The sequence below is a fragment of the Cibotium barometz genome, chromosome 23, assembly GCF_041138505.1.
Source record: "Cibotium barometz isolate CiBa-2024 chromosome 23, ASM4113850v1, whole genome shotgun sequence".
NCBI classification, from domain to species: domain Eukaryota; kingdom Viridiplantae; phylum Streptophyta; class Polypodiopsida; order Cyatheales; family Cibotiaceae; genus Cibotium; species Cibotium barometz.
The window spans coordinates 24858828-24872590 of NC_141068.1; positions in this window are offsets into that span (position 1 = coordinate 24858828).

Here is a 13763-nt window from a genome sequence, read left to right on the forward strand (position 1 = left end):
TACATTTGACTCTTTCTTCTTTGCCTCTTTAGCCTTTAGCTTAGGGCAATTCTTAATGACATGATCATTTGCCTTACAATAGTTGCACCTGATCTTTTTCTTAGCTTTATCAAGAGCCTTCTCAAACTTATTGTTGCTACCTGTGGAAGGAGAAGAAGTTGCAGACCTATTAATAGGAGAAGAAATAGTGGAAGGGGCTGCCTTACCACTTCTTCTCTGCTGGGCAGCAGCAATAAATGCCTGATCAAATGCACGCTGCCTAGCCCTGTTTTGCCTGGACTGCGCTTCTTGCAAGAGCTTGTTGACTAAAGTATCATACTTGACAACATCTGGTCTGTCCTCCTCAGTGACAAGTCTCCACGTGGAAGCAAAAGTCTGATATGACTCAGGTAAAGCATTAAGAACAGTCTGCACAAGAGAATGATCAGGTATAATCTCACCTGTAGAAATCAATTGTTCCTTGAGATCTTTAATCTCAGCAAGAAAAACATTCATGTCGTCATCTTCCTGCATAATCTTCGATTCTAGCTCTTTACACAGGTAAGAGATTTTTGCCTCGTTATTACGACCTGCATACAAACCAGCTAGAATATCCCAAGCCTGTTTTGCTGTTTTAGCTGAACGAATATGTGGGGTGATATTACGTTTGACAAAAAGTGCAATCAAGGCATGAGCCTGCGCATCTTTACCATCCCAACGAGCTTGTTCAGCAGTGGGTAAAACAGCAGCAACAGTAGAGCTGCTAGAACCTGCAACATCCTCAACATCCACAGAACTTGGACGTACATCCATACCCTGCACAATGTTCCACACTCCTTTTGCAACCAAAACATGCTGCATCATGTATGCCCAAAGTGGGTAGTTGTTGTCTCCATCCAATTTGTCATCAGCAGATAACATGCGAAATACATCATTGCTGTTATCAGCCATGGCCCCACTGACTGAAACTGATGCAAAAGCTACCTGTAATGAAGCAAAGACTAAACAGAAAACAACTCATGCTATGTAGCACGGTCCATAATAGAACACGTATGCCTATTTTGCAAAAAACTGCACTGTCGAAATTTCTGCAGAAATGACGAAAACACCTGTGCAGAACTTGAAATGCAAAAACGGAGCACGAAACGACCTCAGATGCGATTTCTGAGAACGCCAAGACCTAGGGGTTTATTTGCAGAGTTTAGGGACCTGCAAGCGCTCGTGAAAGCTCACCTCAATCAGAGAACATGAGTCAGAGGGTGCCGGCGGCGTAGCCCTGGGAGCCGATGCCTGCTCTAATACCAACTGTTGGAATTAGGGTTGCAGGAAAGCACACAAAGCTTGGAGAAGAAGAAGCAAGAATGCACACAACACAAAGTGTATTAGATTGTGTCAATGTACAAAAGATAAGTTAGCCCTAGAATGATGGGTGTATATACAAGCTGGGGGGAAAAAACCTCCTAAAGAGGGAAAAAGTACCCCGACGGTCCTAAGTGTGTTCACACACATCACTGCCTATATATATGGCAACACGACTTGGATGTTTGTAAAACTCTTCATAGCTCGCAGCAGCCTGGGCCTTTCAAGGGTGAAGGAAAAAACTTGGGTGAGGCTGTGGAGAAGTGGATCGAAGAAATGGAAGAGTACTTTGATGTCACCGGGTACAATGAGAAGAGCAAAATGGCTTGCAAGGCTGAAGATAGTAGAAACTGAAAAGATGCAGGGAGGAAGAGAGCTTGAGCTCTTGCAAGCACACACACACTCACAAAACCCTAATAGAGAACACACAAGGTGAGAGGCTGAAAATCTTCTTCTTCTCTACTCAACACTCAACATTCGATATACAAGAATAAGAGTATACACTATATGAAAGGTACTCAGCCAAATACATACACGGGTTCTCTATAGTGTGAACCTGACTAAATGAGCTGGCGCTATAACTATGCCAGTCTCTAGAATGGCTGTCACACAGCCTGTCATCCCACTGGCTACATATCACCCAAGATCTCACCAACCATGCCAGTGGTGTAATTGTGGGGTCTATCCCCCAGGCAGGTCATCAGTGTCCACCGCCTCACTAGATGAGCTCGATATCTCAACACTCCCCCTCGAGCTCAACTCCATCTCATGTACACCAACAAGTGAAGCCCTGAATCTACGGAGCTTCTCTGTACCCAATGCTTTGGTGAAGATGTCAGCTACCTGATCCTCTGTGCTGACATAAACAAGGTCAAGATCTCCTGATCCTCTGTGCTGACATAAACAAGGTCAAGATCTCCTGCCAAGACCTTCTCTCTGACGAAGTGGTAGTGGACCTCTATGTGCTTCGTACGAGCATGAAAGACTGGGTTCCTGGCCAACTGTATACTGCTAATGTTGTCACAGAAAATGACAACTTGTCTATCCACTGATAGACCCAAATTTGCAAGTAGCTTTCTCAACCAAGCTACCTCACATGCTGCCATAGCAGCTCCTCTGTACTCGGCCTCTGTACACTCGATAGAGCAACCGTAGGCTGCTTCTTGCTGCTCCAAGTCACAGCAGCACTCCCCAAAGAAAACATGAATCCACTGGTGGATCTTCTATCTGAGATACTACCAGCCCAATCAGCATCTGTGTACCCATGTACACATATCTCTGTCCCAGTCTCACAGAATAGTCCACAATGCAAAGTAGACTTCACATACCTCAGTATGCGTCTCACTGCATCCAAATGTGGTTTCCGTGGAACCTGCATAAACTGACTCACCAACCCAACAGCATAGCTCAAATCTGGTCTGGTGATCGTCATCTAGATCAAACTTCCTACTATGCGTCTGTACATAGTAGGATCCTCCAAGATCTCTCCTGAATCTGCACTCAACTTGCCATTCTGATCCAATGGCACGAAAATAGGCTTACAACCTGTCATACCATACTTGGACAACATGTCCAAGCCATACTGTCTCTGTAGTAATCCAATACCTTGTGGTGACCTAATCACCTAATGCCCAAGAAATATCTGAGCTCCCCCAGATCCTTCATCTCAAACTTCTGTCTAAGCAAGATCTTTACATCAAAGATCTCTGCATCATGGTCCCCCGTAATGATCAAGTCATCTACATAGATGACAACAAGCACAACTCCTCTATCACCATGTCTCACATACAGCGAGAAATCTGCATTGGCTACATGAAAGCCAATAGTGACAAGATATTCAGAAATCTTGTCAGACCATGCTCTCTTGGTGCTTGTTTTAAGCCATACAAGGCTTTCTTCAACCTGCAAACATGCTCGGGGTGACCCACATCCTCATATCCAGGTGGCTACAACATATACACCTCTTCTTGCAAATCCCCATGCAAGAATGCATTCTTTACATCCATCTGATGTAAAGACCATTGCTTTGACGCAGCCACTGCTATCACAACTCTCACCATTGCCATCTTGGCAACTGGGTTGAAAGTTTCCTCATAATCGATCCCATATGTCTGCGCATATCCTTTGGCTACCAATCTAGCCTTGTACCTGTTTATGCTTCCATCACTGTTATGTTTAACTTTGTACACCCACTTGCATCCAATGGCTTTCTTGCCTTCAGGCAACTGCACTAAATCCCAAGTCTCATAACCTTTGCCATATATGCATAGTGATGTGCCACATAACCATCATAGGTAAATCTCTGCACAGGATTTTTCACTCTCCCAGATCTTCGCAGCTTTTCATTCATGGCTTCCATAGCCTTCTTTACACCAGGTGTTCTCATAGCTGGGATCCCAAGCTCCTCATCAAGGCTCATATCTGAGCCACTAGACTCTCCATCAACATGAGAATGCCCTGCAGAAATGTCAAGCATACCAAGGGGCTCAACCACTTTCTCTTTTCCTTTACGTGATGTACTAATCACATTTGCAAGACTGGTATTATGATGCAGCCTGCCACTCCATGGTCTTTCAACAGACCCACTAGATGAGGACTCTCCTGGTCCACTCAAAGACTGTGATTGCTGACCTGCATTGTGTGCAACCACACTTCCACTCACATCAGCCCCAACAGCTTCTTTTTCAGCAGCATACCAGCTGCTCATCTCATCAAAGACAACATCCCTGCTTACCCTCAACTCACGTGTAGCAGGGTTATAACACCTGTATCCCTTTTGCTCAAGGGAGTATCCAATAAACACACATTTTTCAGTTTTTGGATCCAGCTTAGTTCTCAGCTCATCTGGCACATGCACATATGCAATGCATCCAAAGACTTTCAGATGAGACAAATCTGGTTTTCTGCTAGTAAACCTCTCCTCTGGGAGTTACATCATGTATGGCTGCAGTTGGAGTCCTGTTCATGATGTATACTGCTGTAGAAACATCCTCAGCCCAATAGCAATGCAGCATATTCTTCTCTTCCATCAATGCTCACGCAATCTCAGCAATGTGCCTATTTTTCCGTTCAGCAACTCCATTTTGCTGCGGAGTGTATCTGCATGTAAACTGTCTCCGAATACCATTCTTCTTCAAGAATTCAGAGAACTCATTGGAGAAGTACTCTCCCCCTCCATCTGACCTTAGGCACTTTACATATTTCCCTGTTTTCTTTTCAACCAAAACTCTGAAATTTTGAAAGTGAGTGAACACCTCACTCTTCTCCTTCATGAAATATACCCACACTTTCCTTGTGTGGTCATCAATGAAAGTCACATAATACCTGCAGCCTCCCATAGATATGGTCTTCGTAGGACCCCATACATCTGAATGCACAACATCTAGTGCATTTCTGCTCACATATCTGTTACGTGGAAACACATGCTTTGTTTGCTTCCCAAATTGGCATGCATACCTTCCACTTTAAATTTTGGCAGCCCTGTCACAATTCCTTTTGTCTGCAAACTTCAATCTCTGCACATTTACATGTCCAATCCTTTTATGCCAAATGTCTGTGTCTATAACAATTCCTGAACCATTTGCAAACATCGCAGCACTCATTTCAGGCATGTCTACATTCAACGTAAACATTCTGCCCACTCTGTTGCCTTTTGCAACCAACCTGCACTTGTCTTTGAAATCTTCAACATAACACCCATCAGGGCAGGGTTAAACCGAACCTGCAAACCCTGCTCAATCATCTGGCCAACTGAAACCAGATTCTTTGTTATGTTTGGTACATGAAGTACATCTGCAAGGTACTTCACTTTGCCATCCTGCATAGACAATGGCACATCTCCAACGTGGGCAATTGGATGAGCAGTGTCATCCCTTGTTTCCACAAAACTTGGTCTTTCTGAGTTTTTCATCTCCTTGAACCACTCCCCATGACTCGTCATGTGGTTCGAAGCGCCTGAATGCACATACCATACATTATCTTTTTGTGCTGCATCAACATTTTCAGACATGGCATTCACGACATGCTGCATAACAAACAACCTTTCATTATCCTCATTATTTCTGCTTGAGGATGCATAGTTGTTTTGCTGCACTTTTCCATTTTGCATGTCAGCTTGCTTCTTATAACATTCTGCCTGCACATGTCTAGGCTTACCACAATAATAGCATTCACGTGCATCATTATATTGCCTTTGCCAATTTCCACGGCCTCTTTGACTCCCCCTGCCTCTGAATTTGCCTCTTCCACCTACGTGTTGTTGTTGTTGTTGTTGATTCTGGGACTGTTGTTGTTGCTGCTGCTCTGCTGGCCATAATTCTGATTACCTGTTCGGCCACCTCCTTGACCGCGTCCACGGCCTCCTCTACCTCGTCCTCTTCCTGAACTCGTGTAGAAGGCCTGTTGCTCTGAACTGTTTTTGCTTTGTGAAGACTGTTGGTCTTCACCCAAGCTCTTCTCTTCGATAATCAGCATAGACACCAAATCTGTAAAGTTGGGAATATTTTCCCGAGTCTGAATAGACGTCTTGAACGCCTTGTATTGTGGCCCGAGACCACGTAGACAGACTTCCACCTTGTCATCATCATCTACTGACACACCAATAGATGCAAGCGATTCCACAATACCCTTTATCTTCAGCATATAGTCATTCACAGACATGCTCTTTTTCTCCACAATATGAAGTTCATTCTTCAACTGTATCTTACGTGCCTTGGTATTTGTTTCATAGAGCTTTACCAAGGTGTCCCACGCCTCCTTGGGGGACTTGGCATCCTGAATGTGCCCAATTATGGTGTCCTGTATACTAATGGAGAGCCAATACATAACCTTCCTGGCTCCTTGGTTCCAGTCTTTAAACTCTTTCACATCTGCAGAGCAGTCGGCGGTATCTCCGGGTGCCTCTTCATGCTCACCTTATATGTAGTCCCAATAGCCTTTTCCCATCAGGAAATTCGTCAACCTGAACCTCCAAGCATGGAAGTTATTCTTATCCAGCTTCTCAGCCACAATCTGTGTTATGCCATCATTAGACATCTTGCCAAACACACAATTTTACCAGAAACTGCACTCTGGTTTTTCCTGCACAAATGCTGTATTTTCTGCAGAGCGGTACTATAGTACTCTCAAATGTCACAACCAGTGACTTCAATGTGCATACATACACCCAATGGCAACTGTAGACCTCTTTGCAGCACCCACAGTGTCTGCACAGTCAATCTGTCTTCCTGCAGTTCTTAAAACATAGTTCTGCAGAGAATCGATGACTTACCCCCCCGCAGTGCTCGAAATCGCCAGCTTTCTGAAAAACGGAGGTCCAGATGCGCCCGAAACGCATTTCCGGCCCAAAAATTATAGTCCGATAGGACTGTATAGTTGCCCTATAGCTTTACTCCCGTGAACAAAGCTCCTCAATCAGCGACCGTTTGTCGGTGCCTCCCGTAGAGCTCCCGACAAGGGTGTAGTCACCAACACAATAGGGAAGAGTAGTTGAAGCTCTTACCCTCGTACCGCTTCCTGTGGTTCTCTTGCTTGCAGCTCAGCCCTTAGCACGAACCAGGCTCTGATACCATGAAAAGATACAGGGGGGAAGAGATCTTGAGCTCTTGCAAGCACACACACACACTCACAAAACCCTAATAGAGAACACACTCACTCACAAAACCCTAATAGAGAACACACAAGGTGAGAGGCTGAAAATCTTCTTCTTCTCTACTCAACACTCAGCATTCCATATACAAGAATAAGAGTACACACTATATGAAAGGTACTCAACCAAATACATACACGGGTTCTCTATAGTGTGAACCCGACTAAATGAGCTGGCGCTATAACTATGCCAGTCTCTAGAATGGCTGTCGCACAGCCTGTCATCCCACTGGCCGCATATCACCCAAGATCTCACCAACCATGCCAGTGGTGTAAGTGAGGGGCCTATCCCCCAGGCGGGTCATCAGTGTCCACCGCCTCACTAGACGAGCTCGATATCTCAACAGAAACAGCTAGAGTGGCATGGAGAAACCACTGCGAGACAAACCGTTTAGATCGGAATACACAGACATGGAATGATCTCAAAATTTACCTAAGGACGAGGTTCTGTCCTCCCGACTTCTTGAAAACAAAGATGAACGAATTCTTAGAGTTAACCCAGGGGAGCAGAACTATTGAAGTATATCACCAAGCATTCGCTCTTCTCCTCAAATGCTCGTCGGAAGCTGATGGCCAGGTTCATTCGGGGAGACTGAACGAACCTTTGAATATTTTGGTGAAGAACGCCAAGCCAGTTTCCATGGCCGAAGCAGTGCGGATAGGGAAGGATTTTTCCAAGGCCTTTGATGTCAAGGTCCCACCAAAGCCAGCAGCTTCACCTTTCAAAAGGTTTTTTGTTCTAGAAGGTGATTACAACCTTCCACCGCCTAAGAGATATCAGGGTCAAGCCTAGCATATGGGAAGTTCCAGAATGAAAGAAATTTCCTTTTTTCGAAACTCAATCCCCTGGAAGTCAACTACAGAAGTTCCACCCTTGATCAAGGGAGTGAAATGCTATAACTATCAAGGATTTGGACATCGCAGTATGCATTGTCCAACTCCATTTGGATCAAGGTTTTCAGGGTAGGGAAATCAGGGATCAAGATTCTAGACTCCAGCTCCTTCCTTCCAGAGTAATCAGGTTTCTATCTGCCAAAATCAAAGAAATCCCAGAGGTAGATCCTCTAACCAACCCGCAGTTTCAAACCAAAGTAATGCAAGACCTCTGCCTCAGAATAGGGGAAGTCAAAGTGAGTTGTTCCCAAATTGATCGTCCACTTCCAAGGCACTAACGCTGGAAGTGATTGAAGAAGAAGAAGAAGATGAGAGAGATCATACTCCACCTACGAGATGAGGACATCTCGCGTTTTTTAAGTGGGGTAGGATGTAAGATTCCTCCCCTAGTCCCTCAAGATCTCCAGTTTCTCTCCTTGTAATCAATCCCCTTTTCAGAATAATAACAGATCCTGTTTCTATCTGTTTTAGCCTAGAGAGAGAAAATGTTCTAGAGAGAGATAATTCAGTTTCTAGATATCTTTGGATGGAAAAATATCCCTTCTTATTAAAATGATTTTCCCTGAAACAGAAATTCAAAAAGAACTTTCTAGTGTGCAATTGGAATAAATTGAAAATAGGTAAAAAGGACCTTAGCCTGAGGGTCCAGATTTTCTGAAAATTTTGGATTAAGGTTCCTATGGACCAATAAGATTAATCCAAATGTAGGGAGGAGATAAATTGAAGAATAAAAGAAAAATCCCCAAAAATGAGTAAATACTCACATAAGATGAAGAGTTGACTAAGGACAAGGTTATTAGTTCAAAAAGAAGAGATATTTAGAGGAAATGATGCATTTTTGACACCTCAGTGTGGGGAATTCCCCTCATGAAGGAGGCGCCTATTTCACATGTGTGGATGAGTTTTAAACTCACAAATAATGAGATATTTTCATCTCTCCTCTCTCCTGTTTCAACTAGATCCCAAAAGTAAGCTAAACTGACCTAAAAATGGTCAAAAAGTGACCAAACTGATCTGGAAAATTATAGAATCAGTTTTCTTGGTTAGAGGCTCACTTTTTCCTATAAATAGAAGCCTCCCCCTTTGTAAAGGTTAATAGTGTTTTCCAGAGCCAAAAACATTGAATTCATTGATAATTCACTTATTTTTTACTATTTCCTCTACAAGAATTGGTGGCCACTCTTGGTCCAAGCAAGAGTAGAACCCTCAATCCCTCAAGCCAAAGGATAGCTCACAAACCATGTAAGTTAGAAATTCTACTTTTTTCTAATTCTATTCTATGGTTTTATGATTTCTTGCTTCTTTTAAATTGAAATTGGATGTTATGCCTTGATGGAAAGGCTTCCCCCTTCTCTTCATTGAATCCAGCCCTTCTTTATCCAAGATGTGTAATCAAATGAATAGAGTTAAACTTTTCATATTGTTTTCTCTTTAAAAAAAGGGAATTGATTAAATTAGAATGCTAAACTCATCTTGGGGTAAATTCTCAGTAGATTTAGAGTGTAAAAATTAAAAAATGGTCAGTCATACAAAGGAGGTTATGGTAAAATTTTCTGAAATTTTATGAAAATAAGTTTTATCTTTATATTATTCAAAAAGAGTAGTCCTCTCTGTTTGTGTATTCTAAAAGTGTTATTTTCATTCTATGCATATAGAAAGATGCATATTGGAAATATTTTTATTGTAAAAGCGTTATTTTCATTAGAATTAATTTCTATGCATAGAAAGATGCATATTGGAAATATTTTTATTGTAAAAGCGTTATTTTCATTAGAATTAATTTCTATGCATAGAAAGATGCATATTGGAAATATTTTTATTATAAAAGCGTTATTTTCATTAGAATTAATTTTATGCATGGAAAGATGCATAAAGGAATTTATTTTTATTTCAAAAGAGTTATTCTTATTAATTTTGATTTTATGCATAGAAAGATGCATAAAGGAATTTATTTTCATTTCACAAGAGTTATTCTCATTAATTTTGATTTTATGCATAGAAAGATGGATAAAGGCATTTTTTTTCATTTCAAAAGAGTTATTCTCATTAATTTTGATTTTATGCATAGAAAGATGCATAAAGGAATTTATTTTCATTTCAAAAGAGTTATTCTCATTAATTTTGATTTTATGCATAGAAAGATGCATAAAGGAATTTTTCTTATTTCAAGTGTCATTCTCATTAAATTTTATTTTATGCATAGAAAGGTGCCTAAAGGATTTATTTTTATTTCGAAAGTGTTATTTTCCTTAAAATTTAATTTATGTGTAAATAGATGTATAAAAAGATTTTTATAAAAGTGTTATTCCCACTGAAGTTGATTTTTATAAAAGAATGAATGGATGGATAGATGTGATGTGAATGAGATAAATGTGAATGAACGGATGGATAGATGTGATGTGAATCAGATAAATGTGAATGAATGGATGGATAGATTTGATGTGAATAGAAGTGATGAGATATCATGTGAATTAAGATGTAAATGAATGATATGGGATGGATGTGGATGTATGTGAACGAATGGATGTGGATGTATGTATGTGAAAGGATGGATGTAGATGTAGGTGAAAGGATAGATGTGGATATGAATGTGATGAATATGCACGAGAATAGAGGCGATGAGATGTGATGTAAATTGGATAGATATGAATGATAAGGGATGTGAATAAATGATAAGGAATGTGAATGAATGTGATAGCTTGTGAATCGGGATGTGAATGAATGGTATGGGATGTGAATGGATGTGATGTCATGTGAATCGGGATGTGAATGAATGATATGGGATGTGAATGGATGTGATAGGATATGAATCGGGATAGATGTGAATGAACGTGATGTGGTCTAAATGAGATGTGTTGTGAATGAATGTGATGTGGTCTAAATGAGATGTGTTGTGAATGAATGTGATGTGGTCTGAATGAGATGTGATGTGAGTAAATGTGATGTGGTCTGAATAAGTTATGATATGAGTGAATGTAATGTGGACTGAATGAGATGTGATGTGAGTGAATGTGATGTGGTCTGAATGGATGAGATGTGATGTGAGTGAATGTAATGTGGTCTGAATGGATGAGATGTGAATGAATGTGATGTGATAAAATGTGGATATGGGTAAATGCGAGTGGATGAGATCTGATGAGGATAAGTGAGGAAAGAAGTGATGAGATGAAAAATGATGTGATTGGATGAGAATGGGAATTTATATGAAATGAATGTGGATTAAGTAATGTTCATTAATGTGGAAAGACGAGAGTTCGTTATAGAAATTGTATTTATGACGTGTTTTTAAATGATTGTTTTATGTCAAGAATGCTGGGGAAGCATTTTGACCGTCTTGTGAATGAGGTCGTGGAGACCTAGCTGATAAAGTTGCAACAGCTAATGGAAAGTCAACAGAGGACGTCTCGCATAGCAAGGTCGGTCGAAGTCTTGACCAGCCTCGGCTCGATTTAAATGGTGAGCTTCCGGTAGTACGATGGATGAGGGACCAAGGAAGCGGCCTATGAGTGAAGCACTAGGTGACCTGCGAGCGACGAAGGATCTTAGAGGGTGCTGACCATACGGTGCTCAGGCTCTGGGTCGCCGAAGATACCCACAAGTACATCGGGGAAGATATTGAATAAGGAGTAAGAGTTGTTTTCTGAATTCGGGCATGGATCTGGTTGATTGACCTTGCTGGTCCTCAAAGGATGAGTCCATGGCCCTTTTTATATGGATCTGTTGGTTGATCTTGCTGATCTTGAACGGAGATTCCATTTTGATATGTGAATATATTGTCAGTTTACTATGAGCTAGTAGGAACTATCGAAAAGGCCCCTGAGTGGACAGGTGGTGAGCGTTCTGGTTGCCAATGATGCCATAGGTGCACCAATGAAGGAATGATTGGAAATAAGGATTTAACCAGAGATTTTGAGGATTATGATCAGTGACACCATGGTTTCATTAAATGATTTTTTTTAAAGATAGCTAATTCTGTGAAAGAGGCAATTTCATATTGGGTATGTAAGTGGTGTGACTAGTTCAAGTTTGCATGAAAATCTGGCTAGGGGGCCTAGGAACTCTTTTCCCTGGTACCCGGGACAAAACCTAGCCAAATTCCTAATTGGATCCCATCACTACAGTGGTTGGACAGTTGGCTAACCCATGGGACTGGATGGGGTTAGGCTGGACTGATGGATCCCTAAATTGAGACTCAATTCTATTATGGTACGATAGATGAAGTAAATCCCAGACAAAAATTATTCTATGGAAAAGAATCAACAGCTGTGCCTCTCAATGAGGAAAAAAGCATTGAACTCTATTATATCAGAGCAAATTTGGCTAATGTGGATCAACCAAGAAGCAAAAAATGTAAAAATTTTATGAAGAAGCAGTAAAAGGTTGTAATTGTGTGATAAAATTCATACAAATTGTTATTCAGATTGAAATTCATAAATTGATAATTGGATCTTCAGATAGAAGTACTGCATTTATATGAGATCCCTGACTTACTTGAGGCCTAGATATGATGGTATTTACCTTATAGTTCCAAGGACCGTGATGACTACCCGTATATATCGAGGGTATAACTGCAGCTCTTTACTGGCAGTATATACGAGTAAAACTAAGATCTGGAAATTATAAGCTAAAATGCTATCAAGATGATGAATTTGAATGTGGTTGATATGATTTTAAAATTCTGATTAAGAACTGATGAGTTGAATTGGATTCTGATTGAAAAATGATGATTCCTGAATTTTTGATTGAAAAGCAATAAACTGAGCATTAAAGATATGAATGATATGTTCTGAATGAATTGTTATCTGATAATGCGAGTATCTTTATCCCACGATTTTGTGGGGAGCCGACCTATCTAAAGAACCCCAGAATCAGATGAATCAAAAATCGGAGTTGAATCATAAATAAAGTGACTTAACAAGATGTTTCGTATTGATAGGAACATGGATCGAGGTCGTCATGGAAGAAATGATAACCCCCCAACTCGATGAGGAAGAGCTCGACTTGGATGTTCGTAAAACTCTTCATAGCTCGCAGCCTGGGCCTTTCAAGGGTGAAGGGAAAAACTTGGGCGAGGCTGTGGAGAAGTGGATCGAAGCAATGGAAGAGTACTTTGATGTCACGGGGTACAATGAGAAGAGCAAAATGGCTCTTGCAAGGCTAAAGATAGTAGAAACAACCAGAGTGGCATGGAGAAACCACTGCAAGATAAACCGTCTGGATCGGAATACCTAGATATGTAATGATTTTAAAATTTACCTAAGGATGAGGTTCTGTCCTCCCGGCTTTTTGGAAACAAAGATGAACGAATTCTTGGAGTTAATCCAGGGGAGCAGAACTATTGAAGTATATCACCAAGCGTTCGCTCTCCTCCTCAAATACTCGCCACCGCTCAAGAACAACTAATGGCCAAGTTCATTCGGGGAGACTAAACGAACCTTTGAATATTTTGGTGAAGAACGCCAAGCTAGTTTCCATGGCTGAAGCAGTGTGGATGTGTCGAAGAATTTCTCCAAGGCCTTTGATGTCAAGGTCCCACCAAAGCCAGCAGCTTCACCTTTCAAAAGGTTTTTAGCTCCAGAAGGTGATTACAACCTTCCACCGCCTAAGAGATATCAGAATCAAGCCCAGGATATGGGAAGTTCCAAAATGGAAGAAATGTCCTTTTCTCGAAACTCAATCCCCTGGAATTCAACTACAGAAGTTTCACCCTTGATCAAGGGAGTGAAATGCTATAACTATCAAGGATTTGGACATCGCAATATGGATTGTCCAACTTCTTTTGGATCAAGGTTTTGAGGGCAGGAAAATCAGGGGTCAAGACTCTAGACTCCAGCTCCTTCTTTCCAGAGTAATCAGGTTTCTATGCGCCAAAATCAAAGAAATTC